This window comes from Rhinatrema bivittatum, chromosome 17 (assembly GCF_901001135.1).
Source record: "Rhinatrema bivittatum chromosome 17, aRhiBiv1.1, whole genome shotgun sequence".
Lineage (NCBI taxonomy): Eukaryota > Metazoa > Chordata > Amphibia > Gymnophiona > Rhinatrematidae > Rhinatrema > Rhinatrema bivittatum.
In genome coordinates, this window is record NC_042631.1 from 49,207,124 (window position 1) to 49,221,745 (window position 14,622).

A 14,622-nucleotide genomic window follows, 5' to 3' on the forward strand; every position below is an offset into this window, starting at 1 on the left:
AAGGAGGGTAGTTGTTGATTAAAAGGATAATTTTCAAAGGGATAATAATATTTTGGATTTTTTAGCTCAGCTTTCCAAATAATGCTCAAGGAAATTCACTGCATTATTAGTATTCAGGTCCAATAAGTCCTTGCCCTAAAGGAATGACAATCTATGTTGGTACCTGAGGCAACAGGAGATATAAGGGACAATTTACAAAGTTGCAAACACTGAATACATTAAACAAGGATTTATCATATGGTAAAAACATGTTATCACACACAAAGTTGAAACAATGCGCAATATCTGCAATTATTATAAACCTTTGCATATTCATGACCCCTAAACCAGGTGCAGTGCAGGCATGCTAATGATGTATGTTGTATGCAAAGCTCCTTGTTGGCATTCCAAAGAATAGTGCTGAGTTATGCTACTTGGGGAAAGGCGTGGCTAACTTCCCCTTGCCCCTGAAAGCATTACAAGGCTACGGTGCCTGGCGATGCTCCCAAGCGAGCCTGTTAAAGGGGCCGCAAAGTCCTGCAAGATGCCCCCGCTAACCCCAATGTGCAGACCCCAACCTCCCCCCATCATTCCTCCAGCACATTTAAGGCCCAGCCCAGCCCAGCACTATCCTCCCTCCTGTACCTGGAAAACTGCTGGTACCAATCAAGCTAGTCTGCCAAATTAGCAAAGTTAAGACCTGCAAGAGGGCTGGAGGCTTGGAGATTGGGCTCACTGTAGGCTGGAAACTGGCTCCGAAGCTATCACTTGCCAGAAGTTGAAACGTGGGAGATCATGTCATGTTACAAACAGTTATACACCTCCTATTTCAGAATGGTAAGCCATATTACAAAGAGACTCAATCACAGAGTCTAAACAGGAAGAATGAACTTCTGTATTCTTTCCCTGGTGCTCTAGAGCCTTTGCTTACAATTTTATGAAGATAACCTGCGGCTGAACGTTACACATGCTGGATTACTGAACATTATGCTCCACATCATAATAAGAAGGAGGCAAAACTCATCCCCCTCTTTGCTTTGAATGGTACCCCTATTTTGACAAATGTTCAAAAGGAAGCAGATAAAGGTCTGTGAGCTGGTTGCGTAGACTGAATGCTGCCAAATGCTAGGCCACAATACTTCTGTTTCATACTGCCAGCTATGATCCTGAACGGGTTCTTCAAAATCTTAATAATCTGGATGGTAAATGGATATGGAGAGGGAAGGAGGTTAAACTGAAACTGCCTAATTTATAGGAAAGGATTAGCTTTACCTGTCTTTCGTACTTAACATATGGTGCTCTGATTTGGTGGACTAGACTGCAGCAATGCCATTGGATTGATAAAGCAAAATCTGCTATTTACATTTACATAACCCAGATGTTATGATGGTTTCGCAACTGTGAGAAAGGTCTAGAACCCAAAAGAGATGGTATACTTCTTAAAAAGACAAAAACAATGATAGGGAAATAAAAGAGGGGAAAAAACCATAGGATTATCAAACATACTGAAACCAATCTTAAACTAGACACAACACACAAGCCAAGAGATGTAATCATAAGCCTGTTTTTTTTTACAATGTTTGCAAGAAGTGATGAAACTCCAAGGTTCAGCCTACTCACAGGCGTCTAGGGGATTTGTGAGAAATCTCATGCTTTATTTCAAAGAATAGTTGCTACAAACAGGATTGTGAGCTAAATAATTTATACTTAGGAACCCAATTTTCAATATTCTACACAAGTCACTACATGCGCAAGTAAGCGGCCTGTGGAGATTAATGCTAGTATTTTATAAACTGTGTGCTGGTAGATGCAGATGCATATATTTGTAATGAAGGAAAATACATATTTTCTGTAATGTTTGGCTGGCCATGGAGCAGTCCCACAACTGGCCACACTTACCCCGGTACACCGCCATCAGGATGCAGACACCGTCCTCTTTAGGTACGTGTGCATCTGCACACATTTATCTAGGAACTCCTGCATGGCGCCCTCTGATGACATCAGCCCTGCCGAGCTATTTCAACGAGAGCCTGCAGTATGACTTCGCCTTAGCAACAGGTTCCCTGCTTAGCCTGCAGTGCATGTTGCTCTTCGTGTCTGCTTGTTTGCGTCGCTTTGTGCCTTGTCTATCTTTACCCTTGCCTTGCCTTTGCCTAGTTTATGCCATGCCTTGCCTTTCCGGGTGGATTGCAGGAAAATATCAGCCCAGGGTACTTTGCCAACAAGTCTCTATACCTCCAGGGATCTGGAACTCGCTCCTTGAGGGCCAGCTCTTCCTATCTCGGGGCTTCTCTATAATTGGGACTCTGTGAATGTTCTATTGTACTCACTTTCTCAGTTCTCTCCACAACAGCACTGCTACTGGAGAAACCACTGTTCCAGCACCCTGGGGATTACTAGCCCAGCCGGGCTATAACATCTACTCACTACTGTCACCTCTGGTGGTTTCTCAAACTGTCTAAATAAAGAACTATCTATCAGGCCAATACAGTAAGTGCGCTCCGGACGCGCGTTTTCCCTTACCCCTTATTCAGTAAGGGGAGGAAAACACGCGTCCAACCCACGGCACCCAGTAGCGCCCTCAACATGCAAATGCATGTTGATGGCCCTATTAGGTATGCGCGCGGGATACAGAAAGTAAAATGTGCAGCCAAGCCGCACATTTTACTTTCAGAAATTAGCACCGACCCAAAGGTTGGCGTTAATTTCTTCCGGCGCCGGGAAAGTGCACAGAAAAGCAGTAAAAACTGCTTTTCTGTGCACCCTCCGACTTAATATCATAGCGATATTAAGTCGGAGGTCCCGAAAAGTAAAAAAAGTTAAAAAAAAAAAAAATTTGAATTCAGCCCGCGGCTGTCGGGCCGAAAACCAGACGTTCAATTTTGCCGGCGTCCGGTTTCCGAGCCCGTAGCTGTCAGTGGGCTCGAGAACCGACGCCAGCAAAATTGAGCATCGGCTGTCAAACCCGCTGACAGCCGCCGCTCCTGTCAAAAAGGAGGCGCTAGGGACACGCTAGTGTCCCTAGCGCCTCCTTTTACCCAGATCTACCGTGTCACCTAATTTAAATAGAGAATCACCCGCACTGGCGAAGGGCCGATGCGTGCGCCGGGAGAGCAGGCGTTCGTCCGCTCTCCCATGGAATTTACTGTATCGGCCCGTATGTTTGTGTGTCCAGAGCTGAGCCTGAGCATGAACTTGAGGGCATCCTCCCGTACTGACATAATCCATTTTCAATTTAAAAGGTCTTTGTTTGCTAACTACAAGCGAGTTAGCAAGGAACTCCAACGGGACTTGCTTTGGCAGTCCACGCTACTTGCAATTACGTTCCGAGTCAGCAAGGGGAATTCTTCTCCACTGCTCGGCCTTTTCAAACTTACCAGGAGTACCCGCTCCTCGGGGGCTCCACTCTCTCTATTCTTGATTTCAGATTGTTGGACGGGATCCAGTACTCGCTCCTCAAGAGCCTACGCTCCCGAAGACTCAGAAGACTCCTATTGCCTGGAGGCAATCGCAGACGTGAACACAGTGAGTCCTATTGCAGACAGGCCCCGGTACTCGCTCCATGAGGGCCATTGTTCCTAATCACTAAGGCTCCCTTCAGTCTAAGACATTATTGCAGGTACGGAGATCGTGAGTTACCATTGCAGATTGCAGAATAGGAACCGGTTCTCGCTCCACGAGGGCCTATGTTCCTAATTCCTTTCTCATACTCTCTTCTTCCTCAGAAGATATCGCATACCTATATCTTATGGATTACTATTACAGATTAACAGATAGGAACCAGTACTCGCTCCACGAGGGCCTACATTCCTAAATCTCTCCTAACCTCTCTTCTATTCCAGAAGCCAAGCCATACACAGTTATTGTGAGTTCTATTTCAGACTGCTTACAGGAACCAGTACTCGCCTGCGGCTCCTGTTCCTGAATACTGAAGACTCTGTTGCATATAGAAGACACTACAGAGATCTACAATTGTGAGTGTATCATCTATCACTGGTTATGCCCAGCATACCCTGTCTACTCACTACCTATAGTCTCTCCTTACAGCTCAGCATCTCAGAGATCATTGTTCCAGTATCAGAGGGACTTCAGCCCTGCCAGGCATATCAACTCACTACTGCCACCTCTGGTGGTTCTACTTCCAGTCTAATAAAGAACTATCTGTGTTTGTTTCAATACTCCAGCCTAACCGGTGGTCCCTCTCAGGATCTCCACTTGAGGGCATTGTCAACTGCCATCGGCCCAGGGATTCACTATTTCTACTAAGTGTTATTCCTACACTAATAAGAGTGGTATTATCATCTACTACTCTGTGGGAACCAACCCACATCAGACCATCACTCCTCTCTCTGCGGAAGCTGATCCATATCAGATAGCTATCTCCCCGTGGGAATCATATAGGTTACTGGTTCATCTTTCTACAGGAACAAAGCATAACAGTTGCTACTCCTTCCCTCTGGAAGAGCAGAGCACTAACAGATTGCTACTCCTTAGCAAGATCCTTAACAGAGTGCTACTTCACCCCCTGGCGGGGTGATCACTTATAGATTGTTAAATCCTCCTTCAACAGGAGTATCCAGCATACAGATCTATAACAGATTACTAACTCCTCCCCTCTGGGGGAGCAGATCTATAACAGATTGCTAACTCCTCCCCTCTGGGGAACTGGTCTCTAACAGATTGCTAACTCTTCCCCTCTGGGGAGCTGTCTCTAACATATCGATTACAGAGGTCTTAATGAAATCACGATCAAAGACCGTTACCCCTTGCCATTAATTTTGGAGCCGTTTGAACGGCTGCAAGGGGCCAAGATATTTTCAAAGCTTGACCTGAAAGGGTCCTACAACCTCATTCGCATTCAGAGTGGCAGTGAATGGAAAATGGCCTTCAACATGCGAGACGGCCACTTCGAGTATCTTGCAATGCCGTTCGGGTTGTGCAATGCACCCACCATTTTCCAAAATATGATGAACGACATCTTACGGGACCTGCTGTATAAGAACGTTGTGGTCTACCTGGACGATATACTCATCTTCTCCTAGGATTTGGACACCCACATTGCAGATGTCAAGCAAGTGCTCCACCGTCTTCGCAAACACCGGCTGTATGCCAAACTCTCTAAGTGTGAATTTCACAAAGACTCAGTGCCTTTTCTAGGCTACATCATGTCAAAAGAAGGCTTCCAAATGGACCCTCACAAACTTGAAAGCATCAAGAATTGGTCCCAACCTACCAGCCTGAAGGCTTTAAGGAGATTCCTGGGGTTCACCAACTATTATCGAAGCTTCATAAAGAACTATTCTTCTTTAACCATACCTTTGACTGCGATGACCCAAGAGTGCCAACGCTTCACAATGGTCAGCGGAGGCCATTTCCGCGTTCGAGAAATTGAAGACTGCCTTCTCCACAGAACCGTGCTTGCGGCATCCAGACCCAAACAAGCCCTTTATCACTGAAGTTGATGCTTCAGATGTGGGTGTAGGGGCTGTGTTGAGCCAAACTGGAGACTCGAAAGCCTTACGTCCCTGTTCTTTCTTCTCACAAAGATTTTCTCCAGCCGAGAAAAACTACGGGATCAGCGATAAAGAGCTCTTGGCAACAAAGCTTGCATTTGAGGAGTGGCGGCCTTGGCTCGAAGGCGCTCAACATCAAATAACCGTTTTCACGGATCATAAAAATCTAGAGTATCTCCGCCATGCACAACGTCTGAATTACAGACAGGCCAGATGGTCCTTGTTTTTTAATCGTTTTGATTTTGTGTTGAAGTACCGCCCTGGAGATAGAAACACCAGAGCAGATGCTCCTTTCATTCAGAGGATGTGCCTAATGAGCCACAGCACATAATTGACCTATATCATAATTCTTAAACTGTAAATCAATCCAAACGAGAGCATGGTCTGACCGAGTTATGTTATCCATCCCCGCACCTACGACCCTATTCATTATCCCTTTATCAATCAGAAAATAGTCAATGCGAGAGTAGGAATCATGTGATGGAGAGTAAAAAGAGTATGACCTAGAGGACAGATAGCAGTGCTTCCAAATGTCTACTAGGCTCCATCTTTCCATCAATAATGTGAGAGTTCACCTCGTGCCCTTCAATCCCTGGGTAGATGAATAGAAGTTATCTATAGAAAGCACTCTGGTAAAATGAAAGTCTTCCTCCACAATCAGCAACTCCTTAGTATAAAACAAGAGCAAGTGCTCCAGTGATTTTAGGAAGGATTCTTGATCATGATTTGGAGCATAAATATTATCAAGGGCATACAATTCACTTCCAGCCTTAATTTTCAAAAGCTGAAGCCTGCCCTTAGGATCAGCCAAGTGTAATAAAAGCTCATGAACAAGATGCTTGGAAAAAATGTATACTAAAACCTGTATATTTCCCCTCTTTAGCTGCAAAATATCTACGGGGGAAACTCCTGAGATGTCATTAAAGTCTCAGATGAGTTTCCTGTAACATTGCTATTGAAGTTCTGTGATAAGACAATTCTTGAACTGGAGCTGTCGCTTTCTGGGAGTGTTAAGACCCTTAACATTAAGGGACAAAATCTGTGAGCATGGCATGAGGTGTACCCGCTCTCCTTTTCATACTCTCACTCCTAAATAAACCCGAAGTGAGTGAGTTGCTCAGAAGTAGTACGTCAACCATTCCCTCTGTGCCACTGTTGTCTGCTCCTGAAAAGAAAGTCTAAAATAACCCTCTCCCCTCCCATACACATGATCTGCCAATTTCCTTAAGCAGATCCCACCATCTCATGAGGAAAGTAACCCTCAAACCAACCTGGACCCCCGACAGCCCATACATTCTTTTATTTACAACCCAGCCATAAGTGCTCAAAAACCAAATGAAGATATATAGATTCTAGCAATGCTAAATCTCACCAGAAAGATAAATTTATATGCAAAAAAACATTGCCCCTATGTTCACTTAATGGGAAGCAAAACAGTTTCAGCACGAATCAGAGGTAGAAAGTTGGCTCTCGCCAGATTGGCGCCTCCGTCTCCTGCCTTCTTTGCCAACCCGCTGCCATCTTGGGAACTTTTCCTTCCTCGATGCTGCGTTCACCATTTTAGGGACTAAGAAAGTATATGACAAGCCTGCCTCCTTGAAGGCTTCTGTGGCCTCGGCATTGTGTTGATTTTATAAGAAGTTCCCTTAAGCATAAAAAGCAGCCCAAAAGGGAAGGTCCAGTGGTACTGGATGTTCTTGGCCTGCAGCAAACTGGTTGCCTCTCTCAGTTCCTGACGCTTTTGTAAAGTGACAGGGGCCAAATTGGTAAAAATAGAAATTTTATGTCCCTCCCAGAGCCACTCACTTTTTTCCATGCGACATTGTAGATGTGCTTCTTTAATGCAAAGCTGTGAAAGCAAGTATGTCATGCACTTTATTAACCGGTTTGGGCCCTAAAGCCCTGTGAAATCACTCCAGTTTAATCTCAGTGCTAGTGAAATCTTCCACCTGAATGCCATTCTTTCAAGACTGCAGCAAAAACGTACAGATGGAGATTACCATGGACCCACAGTCCTCGTAGGTGGGGGTCTCTGGCACCTGCCTGAACCGCAAGTTGCAGAACCGAGACCGATTTTCCAAGTCCTGAAGCTTATTGGCGATCCGCTCCTGTTCAGACTGCATTGCTTTCTGTTGCACAGTAAGACGGCGCAAAGAATCAGCATGGCCTTCCACTTGCGTATCCAGTGCATCCACTCGGTATCCCAAGGCAGCCATATCCTCTCGCTCAGATCAGCCATCATCACTATCAGTTCCTGTTTATGCTGCTTCATATCCCTGTGCAGGTCTTGAAACCTTGGAAGGTAAGTCACCCGACCTACGGGCCGATACAGTAAAGTCCGCGGGACAGCGGGCGAACGCCCGCTCTCCTGTGCGCGCGATTCAGTATTCAAATTGGGCCCAGCGGTAAAAAGAGGCACTAGGGACACTAGCGCGTCCCTAGCACCTCTTTTTGGACAGGAGTGGCGGCTGTGAGCGGGTTTGACAGCCGATGCTCAATTTTGCCAGCGTCAGTTCTCGAGCCCGCTGACAGCCACGGGTTTGAAAACCAGATGCCGGCAAAATTGAGCGTCCAGTTTTCAACCCGTGAGCCGCGGGCCGACTTCAAATTTTTTATTTTTTTTTACTTTTTGTAACTTTCGGGACCTCCATCTTAATATCGCCATGATATTAAGTCGGAGGGTGCACAGAAAAGCAGATTTTACTGCTTTTCTGTGCACTTTCCCAGTGCCTGAAGAAATTAGCGCCTTCCTTTCCTTTCTGAATTGCGCGGGAATACCTAATAGGGCCATCAACATGCATTAGGTTCGGGGGGGTTGGACACGTGTTTTCGACCCCTTACTGAATAAGGGGTAACGCTAGCACGTCGAAAACGTGCGTCCAATCGCGAGTTAACAGTGCGCTCTGCCAGAGCGCACTGTACTGTATCGGCCTGCTAGTGCTCAATGCTAGTGCTCAATGCCTGTGATGACGATTCCAATTCTCCCTCGACGAGTTCAGCGGTGTGTTTGCTAAAAGAGAATTGCTTCAGGACCTCTGTTTTGTGCTTAGCTGCCATCCTGGAAGTGAGGGCTCACAATATAGGATAAGAAATAGTTGATGTAGACTCAGATGTCAATAGCTATGGTGGATTAAATTTAAGAGAGGCAGGAGAGCTGATTCAGGCATCCATCTTATTTGATGACATCACCCGATTTTAACTTTCTACCTAAAATCCTAAATTTACTTCCAGAACCTCCCTCCTGCACCTTCCTATGTCATTGGTGCCAGCACTATCTAAAATACTATATATGTGACACATGAGGTCTGCCACCTTCGTACCAGGCAGGTAAGTTACCAGGCGATCCTCACATCCATCAGCCACTCAGCTATCAATATTCCTAATGAGCGAATCACTAACTACAATGACGGTCCTAACCCTTCCCTCCTGAGAACATATCCTCGCTGTGAGAGGATAATACATCAACTTGATGGCAAGTCCTAGCTATATGATTGCTTCTTGGCATATCAAGGTGATGTTCTCCTTCCAGGTGAGCTTTCTCCTCCCTGGCAGCTCCAGGGCTGACTGAGTGGAGGTAGGACTGCTCTGCTATGTCCTGAAGGTCTCCTTTATATACCGCTCTTCCAGGTCTGCCGCTCTAGCATCCAGAGATAGGGCTTGTTCTCTTAGAAGCTCTTTGCACCGAGTGCATACATGCAGCCTCTCACAAACTGGCAGATACATGTGGCACTCAATGCAAAAGATTGGATAGCTCTTCCCCCCCCCCCCCCTTGCTGCTGAACTATTATATGCACCTTAATTTTGTTGAATTGTTAGCGATTTAAAATGTCTAAGGGAGTAGTGATTGTCTGTCAGTGACCCTCAAAACACTACAATTAACCTACCTACATGTATCTGGTTACATACCTTATCAACTCTTCTTTTGAAATAATTCCCTGTTAGTGTATCAAATCTGTGGTTGTAAATTTATGTAAGGGATATGTCAGTGCACTTTCTGGTCCTGCTGGGAAAAGTGCAGGGTCTGTGGAAGCCGGGGTTGTGAGAGCTAAAACCTGGAAGGCTCTCAGTGTCCTCTGTCAGGGATGCTGAGAGCAGTATGCAGATGAGCCTTCCGGACCTTTCCTGCTGGCGAAAGGACCGAAAGGCTCATCTGGCATGCTTGTTTACATGATTGTAACTTGAGCATGGCAATTCTTCACTCCCTCTTTTTATTGCAAATTGTAGTCTAGTGGGATGATTATTACATCTAATGTAAATCTCTTGTAAATCATGTCTAATATGATGCTTGTAACATGCAATGCAAATCTCCACTTTCTATAACATGCTTTGAACTCTTTCTGCTGGAAGAGCGCGTAATAAATAAATGATGATGATGATGATGATCTGTGACTCTCATAAGACGAACTCTAAATCCAATACCCAGGTGTTATTACCAAGTTTTCTAATAATCCACACAGCTAACAAAAGTAGCAAAGCCATTGTCTAAAATATTTTCTGTCCATGCTTATTGAAATGTGTGTTTTAACCATGGTAGGTTACCCCAGTACCTTAACTGAATCCTAATGCAGTCATACCAATGCTGTTAGGGTTCTAATCGCCACCCATGCAGATTACTCTTTGGCTACCCACATAGTCTGTGGTGCCACTGGGTCCTGCATCAGGTATCCGTTTGTAATTCTGAAAGTTCATTTATAGCAAAGTCTTGGCATAATTCTTCTGTTGGTGCAATAAAGGTTACTTCCACCTGCCTACTTGCACACATGCAGACTGTCCTTCCCAGCTTCTCCCCGCTGGAAAGCTGCTTGTAATGGTGGGTGGTACAGCAAACATGCTCCTACTTCCTCTCATTGTTAACTGGGTGGGCCAGGAGTATCTCTGCTTCCAGCTCTCAGTACTGCTGACTTTACCCTTTTAGCCCTACTTCTCCTCCCCCACCAGGCACTGCTACAGCATGTAACATCTGCTAATGATAAAAAAAAAAAATCCCCTTCCATCTAAACCTGTCTGCTGAAAACAAAAGAAGGAAAATTCCCCCAATCTGAATACTGGCTGGAAATGCTCACAATAGTGAATGAAGAAAAAAATCCTGCAAGGGAAAGTTTGTGTTTTGAAAGGCAAATGCTTTCAATCACTGATTTGTGGAGTCTTTCACTCAGTGTCAGGTAGATTACATTCAGGTACTGTAGGTATTTCCCTATCCTCAGAGGGCTTAGAATCTAATGGGGTCATTTATCAACTCCTGATATGGCATACAGCAAGCACCATAAGGGCTGGCTAATGGCCAGAGAGAGAGAGAGAGGGACAGACAGACAGACTATCTGCAAGGCCCTTGTAGTAGTTAGCTATTTATGCTACTATAGGAGGTCCACCTAGCTGCTCGAGGTGAGGTTTAGGTAATAGTGTAGGGGTTAGGGGCCATTTTTACATGCAGAGTGAGACGTACGAACAGAACAGTGCTCTCATCTTTGGGTGAGTTTCCTCACTCCTTCGGAGTGAGGAAACTCACCCAAAGATGAGATTTGTGCAATGTTCTCTCAACCTAGCTAACTAGTTCAAGGGCCTCTCTCTCTCTTCCCCCCCCCCTACAGTGGTGGAATGAGTTTGTACATACAGCAAATTTCCCCTTTCTTGGCTTTTTCATTTCCTTTTCTAGTATTATTACTAGATCTTCGAAATACATAGTATATAAACACACACATATGGTACATATAGTTCCTATAATTTGACTTTTTAAAAAAAAATAGTGTGCCATCTTTTAATGTGATGATGATCTCTGTTTTAAGCATTCTCCTCAAATCTGCTCTTCAACTCTCCATGCTGTATTCATGGTTTGTGTGCATCAACAGCAAACAGATAGCTCGGTGATCAGTGATTTTGTATACAGACATTAAGATTTGATTCTACAATTGTCCCTGATGGAATAGTTACCCCTGAAGCAGGTGGCGCTGTCCGCCAAAACATGGGCTCATGTTGTGTGGTTTGAATGCTAAGGAGCTTATGCTGGGGGATGTTCTTTCATTTGTCTGACCTTGAAGATAAGTGACAAGTAATTTCTGCAGTTTTTCCCTTTAATATTTCCCTTGTGGTTTTTAATTGGGTAGAAACAGTTATTTTTGGAATTTAATAAAAATGATTTGATAGAAATGATTTTTTGAACCTGGCAAATGAATTAAACTGTTGGTGTTTATTACTGATACTGCTTGTGGCCCGTTGCAAGGTGAGAGGCGGTGGATGTATAACCGGCTACACCGGTTACTTCTGATGCCATGTACATTTTAAACCTTCCTAATTAGTCTTTGAAAACATACAAGCTTTTTTGTGTGCTCTTTTCTTTATTTGGCTTGTGTGCGTCAATGTCATGCCCGCAATGGGCTCTAATGAAGATCTTCTCTTCGTCTCTCTGCTGTATTTATGGTTTATGTATATCAGTGTGACACATGCATAACGATGCATGCTCCAGGTATCCATGATGCATTCATGCCCTATATTTTTCAGTGTAATGCCTCCATGGGGTTCGGATAAAACGCTGCCCCTCTGCATCCTCCCCTGGATGACCCAGTGACGAGTCTGCTTCACTTACATCCTCAGCCATTAAATAAAAATCGGAAAAGGTGCAGACGTGTATGTGTGTGTACGTGTGTGATGCTGGTCTCCGTGTTTTCAGAGCTAAGTATTGCATGGCTGCGTTTGGGGCTCAGCCTGTCTTTGATGCCATAATGCGAGCAGCGCCCACACAATTATAAAACTGTTTGCAAGTGCTGACGCTCCGAGAGAAGAAGGGCAGGAGCAGCCTGCCGGAGAGAAGGCGTTGGGATTGCAATTCCTCTTTAATAGTTTAGTGAATGAGCCCGATTGTGAATCGAAAGTTAACGCTTCGAGCAGGTCATGTGACTTCCAGGAAAGGAAGTGCCCTGCTCGGTCAGGGTGGCAGTCTGCTCCTCCCCTGGCACTCTGCCCACCTCTCGTTGCATAGGCGCTGATGTAACTGAAAGCAGATACTTACTTTGGTGGCACAGCTGCAGGACTTTTAGTGGGGTTTTCCTCTTCCGCCGCATGTGGGTCCTTCTGATTGGCTGATCGCCAAGACCATTGAAACCCGACTCCCAAACTCGTTGACGTCATTAGCGAACAAGGTATAAAAGGCAGTGCTCGGCTCCTCATTCCTTGATAGAATTTTCATCTTTAATAAAGCAGCAGCCAGCGCTTCACCCGGTCAGCACAAGAAAGGTAACACTTGCTCTGATTTTTTATTTTTTTTTTTAGCTGTATGTGGTTAGGGCTCCCGCCTGGCTCCTGGTCATTGGGAGCAAGCGAATCCAGTCGTGTAAACACCAGGTTAGCCTGCTCTTTATGACATGAAGCCAAGTGGCAACCTATTTGCACAGAACCTGCAGCAGGACAATGAAGAAAAAGGACCAGGAAACTGCAGGTCATTAGGGTCAGGCTGAGCCCATTGCATTAATGGACTTCTAATTTACAGCTCTGAAAACAGGATCTCCAGTCCATGAAATTAGGACGCGATCACTTGTCCCTGATGACATGAAACCATCTGGGAACCCTAAAAACGTTAGGCTAGTTTAGGGATGTTCCTTGTAAAGAAGTGGGAACACTGACTGTTACGACTGCAGTTCTGTTCTTTCCCTGTTTCCTGGTCCTCTGTTATCAATGACTTAAGGTGTAAGGGGATGTGTGATGTGAGATCTGGCAGGGTTAGTGGTCTCTCGCTGTGGCAGACAGATCTGTGTCATCACAGTCATGAAACAGACAGGAAGTCTGATTGCTTCTCCAGCCAGCAGCAGCCTGGGACAATTCTGCACTGCTTGCCTGGAATCGCACCAATGTGGAGGAGACGTTTAAAGCAAAACTGCAGAGAAGCTTTTGCATTTTAGTCCTAACTGATCTTGTTTGCCATAAATTATTCCTAAGCAATCACCAAAAAAACTTAGGGGTAGATTTTATAACTTGCGTGTGGTTCATGGTGTTTTCACATGGATGCACTGATTTTATAACATGTATGTGCCAGCGCGTGCATGTGCGGGTGGTGTGCGCAAGAGGGGGTGAATTTATGCAAACTCCACGCAGCAGAGCATTTGGGTCTTCCCCAGTTCCCTCCCAGCTTGCTCCAATTAAGGAGCAGACTAGGAGGGAACTTCCGTAACACCCTTCCCCTCTCCTCCCTACTCCCTAAAGCTTACCTACCTGGCCTTCATTTTTTTTATTACCTGCTGCTCCTCAGTAGCAGAAGTAATCTATGCATGCTGGTGTATGAGCTTCCCCAGGACAGCAGCTAATGGCCACTGTCCTAGCCGGCCTTCGTCCCACCCAGAACATGTACCCCCCCCCCCCCCTTGAAGAAGCCCAGCATTTATGTGCGTACCAGGGTTTACACATAGGCCTTTTAAAATCCGGGCGTTTGTGTGATACCTATGCCACAAAAAGTACAGAAAGGTTTAAAGATAAAAATGCAGGTTTCCTCTTTATGGGAGCCTTGAGAGGCTTTAAACAGTGTCCACACCGGTTGCAAGTGCATGGGGCAAAAGGTTAAGGTGGAACCAGCATAGGAATATTCCCAAACCCCGGGCCAGCTATATGTCAGGACAAGAGGGTTCATCCCATAGGGGCTTGGCCATTAAAGCAGAAGTGATAAAGATTTGAGCTATACTGAGATTGGCGCTGTTCCAGATTACCGGGAAAGTGAGTGGGAAGGAGCTGTGATCCTCACCTGGGATCTCAGAAGGGCGCAGCAGGAGTGCAGGGATTTCCCTAAAAATCCCCATAGGCTTGAGAACAGAGAGGTGCCACACAGCCTGGAATTTGGCATTTAAAAGATTAAATCTATGCTTAACCGAGGCAGGCACTCATCTATGCCAGGTAGCCAAACTGTGCCGGACGGAACTTGTTTTGGGACTCGGAAGATCCTGATGCTGTACAGAAGGATTTTTCCTTGAGCTGAGCAGGACATTCTTGTAACTATTTCTCTATCTGAGGAAACTAAAGAGAGGACCAGGTTAGGGGGTGCCAAATCTGAGGAAAGGGAAGAAAAAAAGTAACCAGACCTACTCTGTTGCTGTAAGAAGAAACTGTTAAGGAGGGGAGTTAAAGATTTCTGGAACTGATTGCTTTCTGCATC

At 45.3% G+C, this 14,622-nt stretch overlaps 1 protein-coding gene across 4 annotated transcripts in view; it reads left to right on the forward strand.

Annotated features, from left to right (window-relative positions):
* Window positions 1-12,474: 12,474 nt before the first annotated feature.
* IRF7 (interferon regulatory factor 7) overlaps window positions 12,475-14,622 on the forward strand; it is a 128,113-nt gene continuing 125,965 nt past the window's right edge. For 2 of the 4 annotated variants that reach the window (XM_029582757.1, XM_029582754.1), the window contains exon 1: window positions 12,477-12,719. The gene's annotated coding sequence lies outside the window, so the exon portion shown is untranslated. Of the gene's footprint in view, window positions 12,720-14,622 lie in introns of all 4 variants that reach the window. The other 2 variants (XM_029582758.1, XM_029582755.1) reach the window with 2 other exon arrangements.